The 18,741-nt window shown below is 37.1% G+C and overlaps 1 protein-coding gene across 2 annotated transcripts in view; it reads right to left on the bottom strand.

The window, feature by feature from the left end:
- Positions 1-18,741, bottom strand: part of FGF14 (fibroblast growth factor 14) — a 638,070-nt gene that overhangs the window by 153,723 nt on the left and 465,606 nt on the right. The gene's annotated exons all lie outside the window — the stretch shown is intronic.

Below are 18,741 nucleotides of genomic sequence, written 5' to 3'. Positions count from 1 at the left end.
TATCAAAATACTGCCTTACACCAAAGCCTTGCCTAGATATCCCACTGCTTTTGAAATGGTCTCTTACCCTCCCTATGGGGAAACAGTCTTTGTTTCCTTGATTTGGATATTTTAGTAAATCATCTTTGTTGAGTTTTTTTTTTTTAATTTTAATTTTATATTGGAGCATAGTTGATTAACACTGTTGTGTTAGTTTCAGGTGTACAGCTAAGTGATTCAGTTATACATATACTTGTATCTATTATTTTCAAATTCTTTTCTCATTTAGGCTATTACAGAATATTGAGCAGAGTTCCCTGTGCTCTACAGTAGGTCCTTGTTGGTTATCTATTTTAAACATAGTTTGTTGAGTTTTAAAGCTCAATTTATTTAGATAACACAAAGCAAAACAGAACAAAAACATAGCTCCTCTCTAGGGAAAAATGTTAGAATTAAGTTCATAAATCTTGACTTATGCCAAGGCCCTCACCATGGGCTGATGTGCAGATTTCAGAGCCTTTCTGGGGAGGAGGTTTGAGGCATTCTTGTATGATGGCTTGTTTCTATCCTCATCAGCCTACATCTGTGGAATACCAGTAAGTTCCACTTTCAAAAAGTATTTCCTGACTTACCTGAGAAGATACTCATTTTATAAAATGGACTAATGCCGACTTCTAGGATTCTTGTATGAAACCTTTACATCTGTTTTGCTCTGCCATGTGTCAGGGAGAGCCATTTGGTGACTGCCGTTCATTTAAGTCCCTCTATTCAAATGAGATCTGTAGTTTATAAGGTCATCCCAGAAAGGCAAAGACTGAAATACAATTGGAACTAAAAAAGAGCCCTCAAATTTCAGAGAGGACAGAATCCACTAAGTTATAACAATATGAGTTGTAACAACAATGCTCTACTCCTGCACAGCCTACGTGCTGGAACAAAATGTTTCCTAGTCAGAGAAGAGTCTACTCTTTTGCACATTCATGAACGCAGACCCCGTTAATGGGGACCTCTCCTGAATAAATGCCTAACCTTTCAGAGACTGTTTTCTCATTCATAAGAACACATGTGGAATAATGTCAAACCATCAAGGTAAGACCACTAATGAGATCAGGTGTATATTGGTTTAAGAACTGCACCTGGCACTTAGGAGAGACTAAGCAGAGGTTAAATTTCCCTTCTTTTCCACCATTTATTTCTTCTGCTCTTTTATAAAAAAGAATTTAAATTAGAATCCCCAATCTCCAAATCTTTGGTGAAACTGGAAACAATACTACAGCAAGATGGGTAGTTTGTGTGGGGAATGCTCTACCCTTTTTTCTGTGCCTCTTCCTCTATAAGAGCCTCTCTGGTCAGAGCCTCCAGATGCCTGGACCCTCACAATGCCCTCACGCACCCCTCTCCCCAACTGTGCGGAAAATAACCCAATTCCAGATGCTCCCCCTCGAGATGGGTCCCCTTGACTCCCAGCTGAATAATTCACAGCAGCCTACTTCCCAAAAGTACCCTCATGCCTAGAAATATCAGAATGCATCCTTCTTTCTCCTCACCTCTCTCTATTTCCCACAGGGAGACACCAGTCCTCATGTCCTGCCCTGTATCTTTCAATATGTAACGCTAATAATAATAATCACAGCCATTATTTAGTCATTACTCAGCAGTGTGAAATATCATACTAAGAATTTTATAAACATTTACATGACATAATCCTTAGAATATCATACATATCAATTATTATTAACTCTATTCTTAAAAATTTAAATACATATGCATAATTTGAGACTTGCCCAAATAAGGAATTTGACAATGTTCACATAGTAAGCTGTAAATCCAGGCTTTGATCCCTGTTTTCAAAGCTGCTGGATGTAGTAGGAAATAATTATGGAGTTTTCATTATCCCACCAGTCACAGAGGGTTCCTCTGATCTATACTTGAGATAGAGCACACCAGAAATAGGGGGAGAAGACGTAGGATGAAAGCTTCATGTACAAGTGCAGGGAGCCAGTGAGTTGGGTCAGAGGTAAAGAGACTGAGACATAGACAAAGGCAAGTTATCCAATTATTTGATGGAACATATGGTATCATGGTTAATAGTATCAATGGCTAAGTTTTAAGATATCTAGAGTTTGCACAGCAGGGAAAAGAAAATAATAAGGAAATGGGTAACTCACAGTCAATACAAAGATAGAAAAGAAACACTTTCTTTTTCACATTTATTAGCTGTTTTAAACAATGTGGTCCTTATTCAAACTCATAATTTTCCCCTAAGGAAAAGCACCACATATTCCATAAAGAATTTTAATATGAAGAATTCCATACAAGCTCTTTTTGCATATTCTTTAAACACTCTGAAAAGTGTATCAGAAACAAAAGAAAATGGTCCTTACTCTGTTTACCATTTAGCCACATATATTATTTGGGCATCAGAAAAGCTAATTAAAATCAAGACATTCTTATTAATTCTCTTAAGAGCAGAGAGGAAGTGTCTATGCTTTGCAATTATGTGGGCCATTGAACATGTAAAGTGAAAGGAATTAAACTTGTTATGACTCACTACCATGCCCCCAAAGTACCCCAATCCCAGTGTTGTCTGGTTTAAGGGAAAATGAATTTGCAGAAAACAATGAGGTGGTTTGTCCCTAAATCCCTGAAACTGCCAGGAGTAAAACCTACAGTTTGACAGTAGACTGGCCTTAGTACATGGCAATGGGAAGAACACTGGGGGGTCAGGCACTTATTGGCTGTGTGGTTTGAAGTAAATCATAGCCTCCCAAATCTCTCTACGTAGTGGCTGTAAAAATACTTGGCTGGGCTTCCCTGGTGGCGCGGTGGTTGAGAGTCCGCCTGCCGATGCAGGGGACGTGGGTTCATGCCCCGGTCCGGGAGGATCCCACATGCCACGGAGCAGCTGGGCCCGTGAGCCATGGCCGCTGAGCCTGCGCGTCCGGAGCCTGTGCTCCGCAACGGGAGAGGCCACAACAGTGAGAGGCCCGCGTACCGCAAAAAAAAAAAAAAAAAACTTGGCCAACCAATGTCACAGGATGCTATATGAATCTCAGACATTATTTTAAAGGAGTGAGAAGCAATATCAAGAAATGGTAGGCAGGTGTCCAAATCTCAGACGGTCTGGTTAATTGCGTCAAAAATGAATTTTACCCTGAGAAGATGGTAAGTCATGAAATTAAAGCAGGCAGTGACAAAAATCCTGTGGAGGTATTTAAAGGATTGCTCTGGTTGCTGGACTGTTGGAAACATACGATACATGCAGTTAAAATACCATCCCCATGACCATGCTGCAGATGACAGGGCCTTTCTCTGAGATGGGAACAGAGGGATGGTGACAAATGCATAAAAATGAGAGCTACATGGGCCTATATAGGCAGTAGAAATGATAGGCTGTTTTAACAGAGGCTTGCTCTCTGCACTGATTACCTGCTATCTAAAGCCAGCCTCTGCATCTTTTCAAATGGCTATTTTCTATTCACCCCATCGTCACTCCCTATCCAGTACCACCTTTCCCAGGACTTTCCTGTCCCCCTGCACCCAGAGCTGCATGAAGTCAGCTTTCATTATAACACCTTATGGCCAAGTGCTGATGTTTCTTTGACTGTGTTGGTTGTGATTATCTGTTCATGGCATTGCCTTATTGTGGTCAACAGAATATGGTTCTCCAAAGATGTCCACATCCTATTCCCTGAAATCTATGAAAACGTTCCTTTATATGGCAAAAGGGCCTTTGCACAGAGGGTTAAGCTAAGGGCCACAGTGAGATTATATTGGATTATTTTTTTGGGGGGGGGTTCAGTGTAATCACAAGGGTTCTTAAAAGGAAAGTGTAGGTATGACTTTGGAATAATTATCAGACAGATGCAACGTTACTGACTTTGAGGATGGAGGAACAGCCATGTGCCAAGGAATCCAGATGGCCTCTAGAATTTGGAAAAGGCAAATACATGGATTCTCCTCTAGAGCTTCCAGAAAAGAATGTAGCCTTATTGACACTTTGACTGTAGCCCAGTGAGACCCACATCAGAATTCTAACCCACAGCACTATAATACATGTGTGTTGTCTTAAGCCACCAAATTTGCGGTCATTTGTTATAGCAGCAGTAAGAAATTAATATACCTGCACCAGAGTGTTAGCATTTCCACGGGAGGGACTGTATATTTGACCCCCTGAGGCATCACATAGTTGGCCCTCTGTGTCTGTGAAAGCACTTTCACTGAATCCCACAGCCTCTCCCAACCTCTTCTGTCCTTTCTAAAGCACTTTCCCCCCTTGTGGAGATATGGAAAGATATTTAAGAAAGAATCTAAACAACAACAGGCTTCCTTTGCCTTTGGGATGGCCCTACAAAATTTTAAAGGCGCTTTCATACACCTTAACTCAATTGAGATCTACTAATTCCAGCTAAGATGGGATGGTGTCCACATTATGATTAAAATAATGTACAAATATGGAAGAGAATATAGAAAAATGAAAATGGTTGCGTAAAAGTAGTAACACTTTGTTTTGTTTGCTGGTACTACTAATTGAAGAAACACCATCTACATAAGGCCACTGTGGTGGTAGACAGTATCTTAAGGGTTATCTGTTAGTGCAGTGAACCCCACAATTTTCAGAGGAACTGAGACGCATCCTTGTCTGGAGTACAAGGAAGCCGGATGAGAAATTAAGTACTTCTCCACACCCTGGGCTGCTGCTCTGAAGCTGTGAATAGGAATATCCACTCACACTTAATACCTGTGCCAAGATGCTCTTCATAACACATTGTATCGCTTACCATATACCTGTTGACAGACTCTGTTATTAATTGAGTTAAAGTGGGTATCAGTTGGGAAACTGAGCTTCTCAAATCTCCTGTAACGGTTTTGGATATTTATAAGTTCTCTTTAAGATTTAAAACAAGAAGGAAGGAAAATGAGGAGGAATTCTACTCAGTAACAGTGATGTCAGTAATTGAGACTGTCAAATACATTTGCACTTCTTTATTCTAACACTAGTCATCTTTTAACTTTGCATTTCCAACACAATTTGCATTTGCATGACAACCTAGTATGGAAAAAGAAAAAAATATTAACTCTACTGTAACCAAAGACAACGAAGTCAAGTAGATGATAAATTTTTTTTTTTTCCCATTTAAGGGCCACATAAAGAATACTAATTTATCCAGTATGGAATTTTTTTTTGGACATCATTAAATCTGGGACTCAAAATACATTCTTTCCTTAATATATCTTTGATAAGTCAACTTTTGAGACTCAGTTAATATCTATCTCTGAATTTCCTTAAATCAAAGTCTAAGTATACTTCCTTTTGTATGATTCAGAGATCTTACACACCTTTAATCTCCTAATGGCTGCTTGGGAAGGATCATTTTACTTTTTCCAAAGTACATGAAGTCATATTTTTATTTTTTTATTTTTTAATTTTTTTTATGAAGTCATATTTTTAAAGAAGCCATTGGATTTTCAACAATTTTTGAAATCTGATAATTTAATATCCCTTCAAATAATTTGAGTCCTTTACAAATACAAAGTAAGGGCATCAATTTCAGTATATAATTCTACCAGATGAAGCACTTTATACATTTCTTCTCCATTTCCTCCTTTATTTCCTCCCCCTGTTCATTCATTCAAAGTTGGTTTTACACAGTAAAAATGCTACTTTCTTATCCTGGATGTGAATATAAGATATTCTTTCATGTTAGGCAAATTTGTGAAACATTTTAAAGCCAGATGAAAATTTATTACTCTCATTAGAAGGGCCATGACATACAAACACAGCTTTCCAAGAGAAGGAACTTTAGCAAATAAAAACGTAGAAGAAAAGAATGCAACAATTTGCAAAGAATCCGCCATCTATACTTCACACTAGGAATTAGAAAGGGCAACATCTGACATTTGTTATTCACAAGGTCAGAGAGTGACAGGAAGGATTTGTGAGAACTATATAGGGTGCCTGGATATTCAACAACACAAATGTTCCAATGATTCTCAAACATTTTTACTTAAGTACTTTTAAGAGCAGAGCAAAATAAGTTGTCATATTTACTGGTGAGTCTGTGGGAAGCAGCCTCAAATAGCACCCAGTAAGCAGGAGTTTCTCTGGAATCATGTATTCTACTCAAAAATTTGAAATTTGTATTCTACTCAATAATCTGTTTTTGCTTGATATAAAATATTTTAAATTATAACTAAAATTGATGTTGCACAAAGATATAGCTATGGGCTCCCATACTCCCATATATTGCTCTGTTCCCCAAGAGTATCCGTACCCCTTTGCAAAGTATGCTGGCTAGCAGAAAACATTTTGTCTACCATTGAGGCAGAACAGTGATGGTCCCTGAGCATTATCATTTTGTGTTCATGTTACCAAGTCAGTCTCATCTAAATATTTTGCCTTTTATTTTCAAATCAATCCTTCCCACATCCCGGAATACAAAATGTAAAGCTCTGACACACACACTAAGGTGTTGTGCCTTTTCTTTCCGTACTTGACTACTTTCCAGAGCTTTCTTCTCCATTTTCACCCTCCTGTACCCTTTCACTTCTGCACATCTAGCATCACTCTCCAGCCATGACACTGCTCTTCAATAAGTTTATGGATCCTTTTCATAGACTTTGGGCTCTAATAACCAGATCTTCTCATAGCATGACTCCACGGTGGAGAAAAATATGCCAGCTGAGAGTCAGCAAAAGATTCCAACAGGAAGAACTAATGCCTGAACAGAGGGGTATCTGAATGGAAAGGAAATCCACTTTGTAATGAAGGAAGAGATATGAAATGAAGTTAGATCTTTCAGCACAGCCTGAGAAAAGTTTTGTTTTTTTTGCGGTATGCGGGCCTCTCACTGTTGTGGCCTCTCCCGTTGCGGAGCACAGGCTCCGGACGCGCAGGCTCAGCGGCCATGGCTCACGGGCCCAGCCGCTCCGCGGCATGTGGGATCTTCCCGGACCGGGGCACGAACCCGTGCCCCCTGCATCGGCAGGCGGACTCTCAACCACTGCACCACCAGAGAAGCCCGAAAAGTTTTTTTTTTTTCCTGTATGTACATGTGTGCACACAGGCAGACATGTGTGTATGTGTGTGTATGTTTTATCTGAAACGGTGCAATGCTATGCTATACTCATAGTACATCAACCAAACAAATTAAGAGAATCATTTCTAATCTGGCTCTGACAATGACTAACCATGAGACCATCACAGGAAAATTTACATATTTGGGCTTTATATTTGTGGGTTACCTTATCTATACAATAAGATTAATGAACTGGATGATTTTTTAAAAAAATTCCTTCTAGGAAAGACATAGGAAAATACCCTATAGCCCAAATAAAGATAAGAAATGTGAAGGTAAGTAACCAATAACCTTTACCTTTTCCTCCCAGCCTAGATTTCCAAACCGATTTATGTTAATATTCCTGGGAATGAAATTAGAAACATAATGCGCTAGGAGATGTGTTGTTATGCATGCAGAAGAGGAGTGCCCTGATCAACAGATGTACTGAATGATTTTACTCAGGCCCAGGGTTTGCCCCTCACTGTATGTATATAGAGTTTGGCAATTTACAAAGCACCTTCACGTGCATGATCTCATTTGAGTCTTACTTTTGAGACAAGCAAAATAGATATAATTATATTAACTTACTTCACAAATAAAGGTACTGAAGCGTGGAGCAACTGAGTTATTTATTCAAAAATACACTTCTCTAATCTGAAAGAGCTCTGCAAGACCAAGGCAGTTCAGGGTGGGGCATAAGCTAGTACCAGCATCAAAGCATACCATAGGATTCAAGCAAGGATATTCTTGTCAAGTGTACTCCAGTCTTTTAAAGGTGTTTGTGAATACAAATAAAACTGTTTCCCAGAGTTATAGTAGCTGGGAGCATGGGATCTGCCATTTCATCTCTCTTGTAAACTTTAAGGACAAAGCCAAAATTAGAACACATACAAATCTTTATATTATTCTTTGCAAGCCCACAAACTTTTAACATTCTGGAAGCTGGTTTGATGATCTACAACTTTGTTGCTGTTAGCAACTGCCAGGAAATGAATTTGGAAAATGAAAAAAACATCCCGGACCGGGGCACGAACCCGTGCCCCCTGCATCGGCAGGCGGACTCTCAACCACTGCACCACCAGAGAAGCCCGAAAAGTTTTTTTTTTTTCCTGTATGTACATGTGTGCACACAGGCAGACATGTGTGTATGTGTGTGTATGTTTTATCTGAAACGGTGCAATGCTATGCTATACTCATAGTACATCAACCAAACAAATTAAGAGAATCATTTCTAATCTGGCTCTGACAATGACTAACCATGAGACCATCACAGGAAAATTTACATATTTGGGCTTTATATTTGTGGGTTACCTTATCTATACAATAAGATTAATGAACTGGATGATTTTTTAAAAAAATTCCTTCTAGGAAAGACATAGGAAAATACCCTATAGCCCAAATAAAGATAAGAAATGTGAAGGTAAGTAACCAATAACCTTTACCTTTTCCTCCCAGCCTAGATTTCCAAACCGATTTATGTTAATATTCCTGGGAATGAAATTAGAAACATAATGCGCTAGGAGATGTGTTGTTATGCATGCAGAAGAGGAGTGCCCTGATCAACAGATGTACTGAATGATTTTACTCAGGCCCAGGGTTTGCCCCTCACTGTATGTATATAGAGTTTGGCAATTTACAAAGCACCTTCACGTGCATGATCTCATTTGAGTCTTACTTTTGAGACAAGCAAAATAGATATAATTATATTAACTTACTTCACAAATAAAGGTACTGAAGCGTGGAGCAACTGAGTTATTTATTCAAAAATACACTTCTCTAATCTGAAAGAGCTCTGCAAGACCAAGGCAGTTCAGGGTGGGGCATAAGCTAGTACCAGCATCAAAGCATACCATAGGATTCAAGCAAGGATATTCTTGTCAAGTGTACTCCAGTCTTTTAAAGGTGTTTGTGAATACAAATAAAACTGTTTCCCAGAGTTATAGTAGCTGGGAGCATGGGATCTGCCATTTCATCTCTCTTGTAAACTTTAAGGACAAAGCCAAAATTAGAACACATACAAATCTTTATATTATTCTTTGCAAGCCCACAAACTTTTAACATTCTGGAAGCTGGTTTGATGATCTACAACTTTGTTGCTGTTAGCAACTGCCAGGAAATGAATTTGGAAAATGAAAAAAACAACCCCAGTTTTACAGTAGAACACTAAAGCCTTAAAATACTTAAAGCTGGCAATACAAGCAGTAAAATAGCGTGACACAAATAATATACAAAAGGTTTATATCCAGAAACAATTATTGAAAAAAACAATCCATCATTGCTCCAGATTTTATTAGAAATTAGAACTGAAAATGAATTTAGTCAGTAGATAATGTTCCAAAAGAGGAAATAAAATAAAAAGCTGGTCAAGAATTTCCTTCCAACACAACGAAATGACTTGGAAGAAAATCTGTAACTGAATTGTTGATCATACCTATGTACCTCAACAACTCTGTTAATTTTTGTCAAGATGGTGATATTCTTTCTATATTCAGGAAACGGGGACCAAAAATTGAAATCGTATTTCTGAACTGCCAGTTTCTCTGAGACTTAGGATTTAAAATTAGGAAACCAATTTCACTGCTAGTTATGACCAACTGACCAGTACAAAACCAACTCTCTCATCAAACGTGAAAGCTAGATACCTCTAAAAAGTAAAGAAAAGAAAAGAAAGAAATTTGGTTGAAGGCCCTGGAGAGCTTCCCAGGCAACCAGGACTTGAGGGGCCAACATCCCAAAAGAAAACATGGAGCCAAGCATGGTATTGTGCTTCAGTTGTTCTCTTGGAATTTGCTGCTTCAGAAGCAGAGGAAGGAAAAAGGCTGAAAATCAGAGCAGGGCTTTTGGCAGTCCACAATGCTAAGGAGACAAAAATTGGAGCTCAGGGCTGGCCAATGAGTAGTAGCCTTGGTAAACATCCAGGCTTTCAGTTGGAACCCCTATAAATCTTTGCCAAAATATAATCTAGAAATAGACAAGCTAACACACACACACACAGAAACCCACAAACACACACTTGAAAATCAACCTCAAATATATTTCATACTAGAATAAATTGGGTTTTTCTGCCCCTACTCTAATTACCTGCAAAAAGAAAAAAAATATGCTCTCCAAAGAAGATAAAATCATAGACAGCCTCTATGGTTTTCTACCCAAAATGTTCAAAATTCAGTAAAAATTGCCAAATTACCAAAGAAAATACAACAAGATCAAAGAGAGAAACAGAAAATAAAAACAGATTCTTAGGTGTTCCAGATATTAGAGTTAACAGACACGGACTTTAAAATAACTGTGATTGATATGTTTAAGAAAAGAGAAGAAATGATGACAATCTAACCAGAGAGCTGAAATAATCAAATTAAATTTCTAAAATTGAAAAATATATACAATAATGGAAAGAAAATCAATAGATTTTTGTCTAACAGCAAAAGAAGACAGGATTAAGTAACTGGAAAATAACTCAATTGAAAATTTGCAAGCTAAAGCACAGAGCGTAAAAGTGTACAAAATCTGGAAAAGGGAGTAAGAACGTGTGAGACATAATGAAAATGACTAACATAAATGTAATTGAAGTCCTAGAAAGATGGAAGTGAGACAATGGTAATATTTGAATATAATTTTTAAAAATTCTGAAGCTGACATAAAACCTTATACCTCAGGCTCATGCAAGAGAAATACAGATAAAACTACACGTAGGCACATTGCAATAAACTTGCTGAAATAAAAGGTAAGAGAAAAACCTTTTTTAAAAAAGCCAGAGAAAAATGAATGCATATTCCCTTTTAATGAGTGACAATTAGATGACAGCTGAATTTTCAAGAGGAAATAATGGAAGCCAGAAGACTATAGAATGATATCATTAAAGTGATGACAGAAAATAACTTCCAATCTGGAATTCTATGACCAGTAAAAATACTATTCAAAAATAAAGACAAAATAGATAAGTTTGCACACAAACAAAACTGACAGAATTCATGGCCAATAGACAACGTTAAAATACTACTACTACTACTGCTACTAAAAAAGATGTTTAGGCAAAAGGAAAAAAATCGCAGGTGGAAACACAAGAAGGTAGGAAGGAATAAAGAGTGATGAAAAACACAGTTATCTAAATAAATATTGAGTGCATTAAACAATAAAAATAATATGAGTTTTATATATACATAGAAATAAAAGCATGCCAATAGGAAAGAAAAAGCTAGAGAGATTAAGTGGTAAAGTATAATAAGATTCTAATATTTTATTAAAAGTGGAATGATTCAAATTTATGTTAGACTCTATTAAGTCAATATTAAATGTGATAATATCCAGGGCAATCACTAAAATATTTATAATGAATATATAAACCTCAGGCTAATAATGGTGGAAAACAGAATAGAAAATATTCCTGACACATTAAAAGAATACCAGAAAACAACAAAAAGAATAAAGAATAGGTTGGACAAAGAGAAAACAAATGACGGGACTTCCCTGGTGGCACAGTGGATAAGACTCTGCACTCCCAATGCAGGGGGCCTGGGTTCGATCCCTGGTCAGGGAACTAGATCCCACATGCATGCCACAACTAAGAGTTCACATGCCGCAACTAAAGAGCCTGTGTGCCTCAACTAAAGAGCCTGTGTTCCACAACTAAGGAGCCAGGGAGCCAAAACTAAGGAATCCTGGAGCCGCAACTAAGGAGCCCCCTGCTGCCACTAAGACCTGGCACAACCAAAACAAACAAATAAATAAATAAATATTTGTAAAAAAGCAAATGTTAAGATGGTGTAATTAAACTCAACTATATCAGCAATTTCATTAAATGTAAATATACTGAATATTCCCATTAAAAGTCAGAGACTGAGTGTATTTAAAACAAAAACTAAAGTAAAACAAAATAAACTTATGTTTATAAGATATCAAGATTAAGTATAAGTATATAGAAAAGTTAAAAGTATGAAAAATAATCACCATGCAAATACTAAACCAAAGAAAGCTGGTGCAGTTATGCTAATAGCAAACAAAATAGACATTAAAGCAGAAAAACAAGATGTTATAATAAAATGGTATATCTATCAGTAAGATATAATAATTTTATATTAACCTATAAAGAAAAAAGGCAAAAACTGACAGGTCTAGAGGAAACACAGAAAAATCTACAATCATATGGGAGATTTTTTATATAGTTGCCTCTGTAACTGACAAAAGTGGAGAAAAAAATCAATTGTTAAAAGAAAAAATTTGAACTATATAATTAACCAAATGACATAATTGATACAGAGAAAACATTCTACTTGCCACCTGAAAAAATATAAACATTTTGTTTTCAATCCGCGTATTTCATTTGTTCTCTGATTACAGTGGCCTTAACCTAGAAATTTAGTGATTCACTTCTATAAAAAACTAGACAATCCCTAAATGTTTGAAAATTAAACAAGCACTTCTAAATAATCATGAGTAAAAGAAGAAATCACAATGGGAATTAGAAAAAATTTTACTAAAAGGAAAATTAAAATATAACACAGCACAACTTGTGCAATACAGCTAAAGGTAAATGCTTACAGGTCCATGTTTACAGACAAATTTATAATCTTAAATGTATGTTTAAATACCTTAAAGCCTTAATGAACTTATAATTTATACTCTCAAGAAGTTAAAACAGCAAATTTAATCTACAGAAAATAGAAGGAAATAAGGTTAAGAACAGAAGTCAATGAAACAAAAAAGATACAATAGAAAAAAATCAACTAATCCCAAAGTGTCTTTTTTTAAAAAGACTAATAAAATATAATACATGTCAACAAAATGGGTACTTTGTATGTACAAGTCGTATGTTTTTGAGAAAAAAGACACAAGTTATCAATAACAGGATAAAGGGAGACATTGTTACCGATGTTATAAATGACTCCCAGAGATAATATTAATAAATTTTCAAACATAATGTGAAGTAAAAGAAGGCAGACACAAAAAGCACATGCTGTATGTTTTTATAAAGTTTTGAAACAGTGAAAACTAATATATTGTGTTAGAAGTCAAGATACTGCCTATATTTAGGGTTTACTGATTGGAAAGACATACGGATGGGATTTCTGGAGCATTACTTTTTTCTTGATCCAAGTGATCTTTACACAAGAGTATTCACCTTGTGAAAATTCATTAAGCTGCATGTGATTTGTGCACTTTCCAATGTGCATGTTATACTTCAATAAAATACTTATTTTAGGGAGGGAGATGCAAGAGGGAAGAGACATGGGGACATATGTATATGTATAACTGATTCACTTTGTTATAAAGCAGAAACTAACATACCATTGTAAAGCAATTATACTCCAATAAAGATGTTAAAAAAAACTTATTTTAAAATTGAGATACCATTTTGAATGTAACAACTGCTATAAAATTTATGAATTGAATTAGATGACATACATATTATCTTCAATCTAAAGGTCATTAAATAAGCCTTTGGAAGTGTTTCACTCTAGGGATTTTTAATGCCTTCTTCTGTAGTATTATATGAGAAATACGGAGAGGATTATCTAATCAATAGAAAAACAAATAAGCTTAAGATGGACAAAAAGAAGAATCATGGTGTTTCCCAAAAGTTGGGGAAGAACACTCATTCTTTTGGATTGTCTCCTGGATTTTACAGTCTTGCAAAATTCATGAAGCAATAAAAGTGAAGAAAATCTGTCTGGAAAAAAAAGGGGAGTGGAATTGCCCATAATTAAATAGAAGCATGTAAGAGAAAGAAGAGATGGGAGAAGATGAACTAAAGCCACAATTCTTAGCATCTCCCTCCGACTTCCCAATGGGTAACTTCCAATTCTGGTTAGGAAGAATGTTCTCAAAACTTGCAATTGTTCCCTAGTTGCGAAGAAGGTTCTCTGTACATTTTTCTTATTCATTATGAAGAAACTTCAGGGGAGAAGGCAGCTGTATGATAAAGGAGCAGCCCTCACAGTAGAAATCCAAAAATACAGGGCTTCAATCCTACTACTCCCGATAGTATAGACTATATCACCCAGGAAAAATTACTAGTATCTGCAGGTTTCCATTGTTTCGCTTAAAATCAGGCATGAAGGCTTCCCTGGTGGCGCAGTGGTTGAGAGTCTGCCTGCCAATGCAGGGGACACGGGTTTGTGCCCCGGTCCGGGAAGATCCCACATGCCGTGGAGCGGCTGGGCCCGTGAGCCATGGCCGCTGAGCCTGCGCGTCCGGAGCCTGTGCTACGCAACGGGGGAGGCCACAACAGTGAGAGGCCCGCGTACCGCAAAAAACAAAACAAAACAAAACAAAACAAAAAATCAGGCATGATGTTGTCTACTTTGAAGAGTGTTTATGACTTTCAATGTAGATAATGGTAAAGTTTGATGAGCTAAGATATTGGTTGCCTTATATTTATTATACTTGCAACAATAGGAGTATCTCAGGTTTATCAGTTTAGTAACACCCTTAAATTACCCAAGGCAACAAATGCTTAAAGAGAGCCAGACACTTATAGCCACTCTGCCAGCAGAATACCTGTAAGATAGTACAGTCTCAACCTTAAGGATTCTGCTTGCTGACTGAACCTTCTACATTTAGAGGGCTTTCTCTCTCTCTCACTCTCTTTATATTATCTCTTCTGTCTTTCTGTTCTGTCCTCATTTTTAGCTTCCTGATGGTAATTGTTTAAATTTAAGGCTTTCTTTATGGTGTACAGATGTATTTGAATTAATAGGGTTCATATATTTCTTAAGAATAAACCCAACAGACAAGTATTACAAATTCCGTTTTTTATTATGTAGTTTCTTAGCTGCAACTTGAAATCCAATAGTAGGATATGCATGAAACAAGATGCTTGCAGCCAATATTGATACAGCAGCTATTAAACCAGTATGTTTAATCAAACCACTCATGTAGAATGCACTCTTTAAATGGAATCACCTTGGATACAAGTGCTAATAACCACAGAATAACCAGCTCCCCAAAGAACAAAGGAATCTTCTTGACTTATAATTATTTTCTTCACTATGAAAATTACTATTTACTGAGATTTTTACCAAAGAATGTTTTTTTTCTCTTCCACTCTGTCATGGTTTTTGAGAATTTTGAAGTTTCACCGGCTGATTGTTAGTCAGAAACGCATTAGTCTAACCGACTTTCAAAACCAGCACTTTTGATACAAATCCAATAGCTTTAGTCCTATGTTTGACTAATTTAACTTCTTAAAATTGAGAACTTCACTGATTTAGTGTTTCTCTCTCTCCTCCAAAGAAAGCTTGCTGCTGCCATCAATTTCAAGTGGTTACCATCCAATGGTCTTATTTTTTCTAGTCCATCCAACGCTACCATGTAGATTACTTTTCCCAGTTTTCTGTTTTGTCTTTTCTTTCTCATTCTCTGTAAAGTGTTCTAGTTGCTATTTAGGGACATGGTATGCCGCTCTGGATGAACGTGTTCAATATTACGTAAAGGACTTAAAATGGAAGATTGAAATTCCTATGGGTGCCATAACATCCATTTAAGTTGCAGATCATGGTTGTGGTGTGTGTGTGTGTGTGTGTGTGTGTGTGTGTGTCTGTGTGAATTTAATTTAGTTACACCTTTTTTCTTCCAAGCTTGTCATTGTTTCCATATTTCCTCATTGAAACTTCATTCTTCTCAAATGTGTTTTGGCTTAGTACCTAGTGTGACTGGGTTTTATCTATCAAAGCTCTAAATTAAAAAAAAAAATTCTGGGCAAATGTCAACCCCAGAAAAATGTAATGAGGTTTATTAAGGAAAAACAGAAAAAGATGTCTGAAAAAATTGAGTCTAGAAGTACTGGGAGGCATTAAGCTGACTTTTAGTAGGGACTTGCGTAGGCTTCTTTTAAATTTTCTGTCTTAATAGTCACAAGTGTGAGCACGTCAATTTTAAGTGTATGTGTGTGTGTGTGTGTGTGTGTATATATATATATACATATATATATACATATATATATATGTATATATATATATAAATTTAGAATTGAACATACTTAGTACTTAGTTTTTATGCCTCAAGTGATATCTGCATCACACAGCATGCTTCGCGTTAATCTTTTATTTACACACAGACACACACACACACACAACATATTTTCTCTCTCTTTCTCTCACAATCAAACAAAAAGAGAAAGAGAAAAGGAGGAAGGGAGGCGGTGTAGCTGCAACTGTCTCAAACTCGAACAACAGATAAGGTTGTAAATGTCTGGATTATAAGAGGCAAAATAAATATAAGATACACGGATAATTAACCAATTATCTTCAGGCTATATTTAGTGAACAGCCAACAGGAAACATGGGGCCAAAGCAATTGAGAAAGCACATGGGGTGGGGAAGTGTGAGGGGCTGGGATTCTGGGGCAGGAAGACAGACACTGAGAACAGACCATTGAGAGGACAATTCTGCTCTGTAGATGGCCTTTTAATGTAAATATAATCCCTGTGGCAAAGGAACATAGCTCTGTCTTGATTTTCTAAGGCCTATTACTGGGAGTTTGGGATTGACAGGTACACACTGCTATATTTAAAATAGATAACCAACAAGGACTTACTGTATAGCACAGGGAACTCTGCTCAATATTCTGTAATAACCTAAATGGGAAAAGAATTTGGAAAAGAATAGATACATGTATATGTAATTTTTTTTTAATTTAAAAAAAAGGTATTCATGCACCCCAATGGTCAGTGCAGCACTATTTACAATAGCCAGGACATGGAAGCAACCTAAATGTCCATCAGAGGAATGGATAAAGAAGATGTGATACATATATACAATGGAATATTACTCAGCCATAAAAAGAGTGAAATAATGAATGCCATTTGCAGCAACATGGATGGACCTAGAGATTGTCATACTGAGTGAAGTAAGTCAGACACAGAAAGACAAATATACGGTATCGCTTATATGTGGAATCTAAAAAAAAAAGGGTACAAATGACCTTATTTACAAAACAGAAGTAGAGTCACAGATATAGAAAACAGACTTATGGTTACCAGGGGAAAGTGGGGGAGGGATAAATTGGGGGATTGGGATTGACATATACACACTACTACATATAAAATAGATAACTAATAAGAACCTGCTGTATAGCACAGGGAACTCTACTCAATACTCTGTAATGACCTATATGGGAAAAGAATCTAAAAAATAAAAAAGAGTGGATATATGTATATGCGTAACTGATTCATTTTGCTAGACACCTGAAACTAACGTAACATTGTAAACCAACTCTACTCCAACAAAAATTTTTCAAACAAGGTATTCTTCCAAATCACCTTGCCTGGCCTGCTCCTTGCATAGAGGTCTCTGCATATCAGTAGAGTTTGCTCAGCCAAAAAGAGGCAGAGTGAGGCTCCGAGGCCCCAGTGTCTGAGTCCACCACACTCTCCCCACTACCGACCACACCATGGAGAGGGGTGTGATGTGAGGAGCTTGGGGCTGTATACTGGTGGTGGTAAAAATAGTGATGGGAATCAATGAGAGAGTCAGTGCAGGGGAGATCTGGGGGATTTCCCTGCGTTCACTTTTTAAGAAAAAAATCTATGGGCCTACCTCAGAAGACAACAAAGGGCATTGTGTAGGGGGTAAAAGAAAAAAAGTCACAGCAGTACGATGCCAGCCAACTATGACGACATATTGCAAGGTGCTGTGTTTCCTTTTGAAAAAGTGAACAAATAGGAATATTTATAATTCATGAACTGAGGGAGATTGTTGAAATAATCCCTGGCTGCTACTATCTCAGGGCAAAAGAAAAACCCATGCAGATATGAAAAGTTTACCTCTAGGATGAGATGTTAGTGTAGATGTTGCCAAAAAGTGCTTATTCTTGTACTATAAGTCTCGGTTTCACTTGACCCTACAACAATGAAGCATCCAGAGAGTAAAATGATGACAGTCATGGGAATATCTGGATACCAGGGACATTTCTAATGATAAAAATTGCATCGGCTCAGCAGCAGTAGCAGGAGAAGAGGAAACCTGTGCTCATTAACTGCATATTCTTGACACTTCAGCAACTTTTATTACTTTTACAACTTTCCAAAATGCAAAGGCCTTGGGACGAAAAATATAAAAGTCTGACATACATAAAATACTCCAAACCTTACAGGAAAACTTCATCATTGCCACACCATCTGGGATAGCTTACTCCAAAAGGAAAGTCTAAGAGATTACGGAATGAACCCATTACAGCTTAGTGCCCGTTGTCCCAAGCACTGGAGAGAAAGGGAAGAGTGGAGACAGAGCTGGGGACACACTGCTGAGTAAGGGCGTTATCCTGTGTGGAACGTCGCTGGTCACAGCGGCTGCTGGAGCACCCAGGAGAGAACACATAGAACACATATAAGTGTTCTTATAAACACATAAAACACATATATGTGTTCTTATAAAACACATAAGAATGAATAGGGGCAAACACTGTGGTTGACCGTCTAGCCCATCCCAGGGATGGATCCAGAAAGATACTGGAATATAATGAATTCTATTATTATTTAAGATCCACTGAGTTCATTCTAAAAGTGTTCACCCTGTATCAGTCAGATCGGCATTCAAACACCACTTCTGCCAAGTACGAGTCTGTGGCAAAATTACTTCACTTTCTCTCATCCGTGAAAATAAAAATAATGCTCCCTATTTCCTGCGACTGGAAGAAGTAAGAGATAAGATATACAGCGCCTCTCATCCTAGCAGGTTCAGTGAAGATGTCTGATTACTTTCCC

Source organism: Lipotes vexillifer, unplaced genomic scaffold (genome assembly GCF_000442215.2).
Source record: "Lipotes vexillifer unplaced genomic scaffold, Lipotes_vexillifer_v1.1 scaffold655, whole genome shotgun sequence".
Lineage (NCBI taxonomy): Eukaryota > Metazoa > Chordata > Mammalia > Artiodactyla > Lipotidae > Lipotes > Lipotes vexillifer.
Note: the sequence above shows the minus strand (reverse complement) of the source record. Positions and strands in the feature narration are given on the sequence as shown.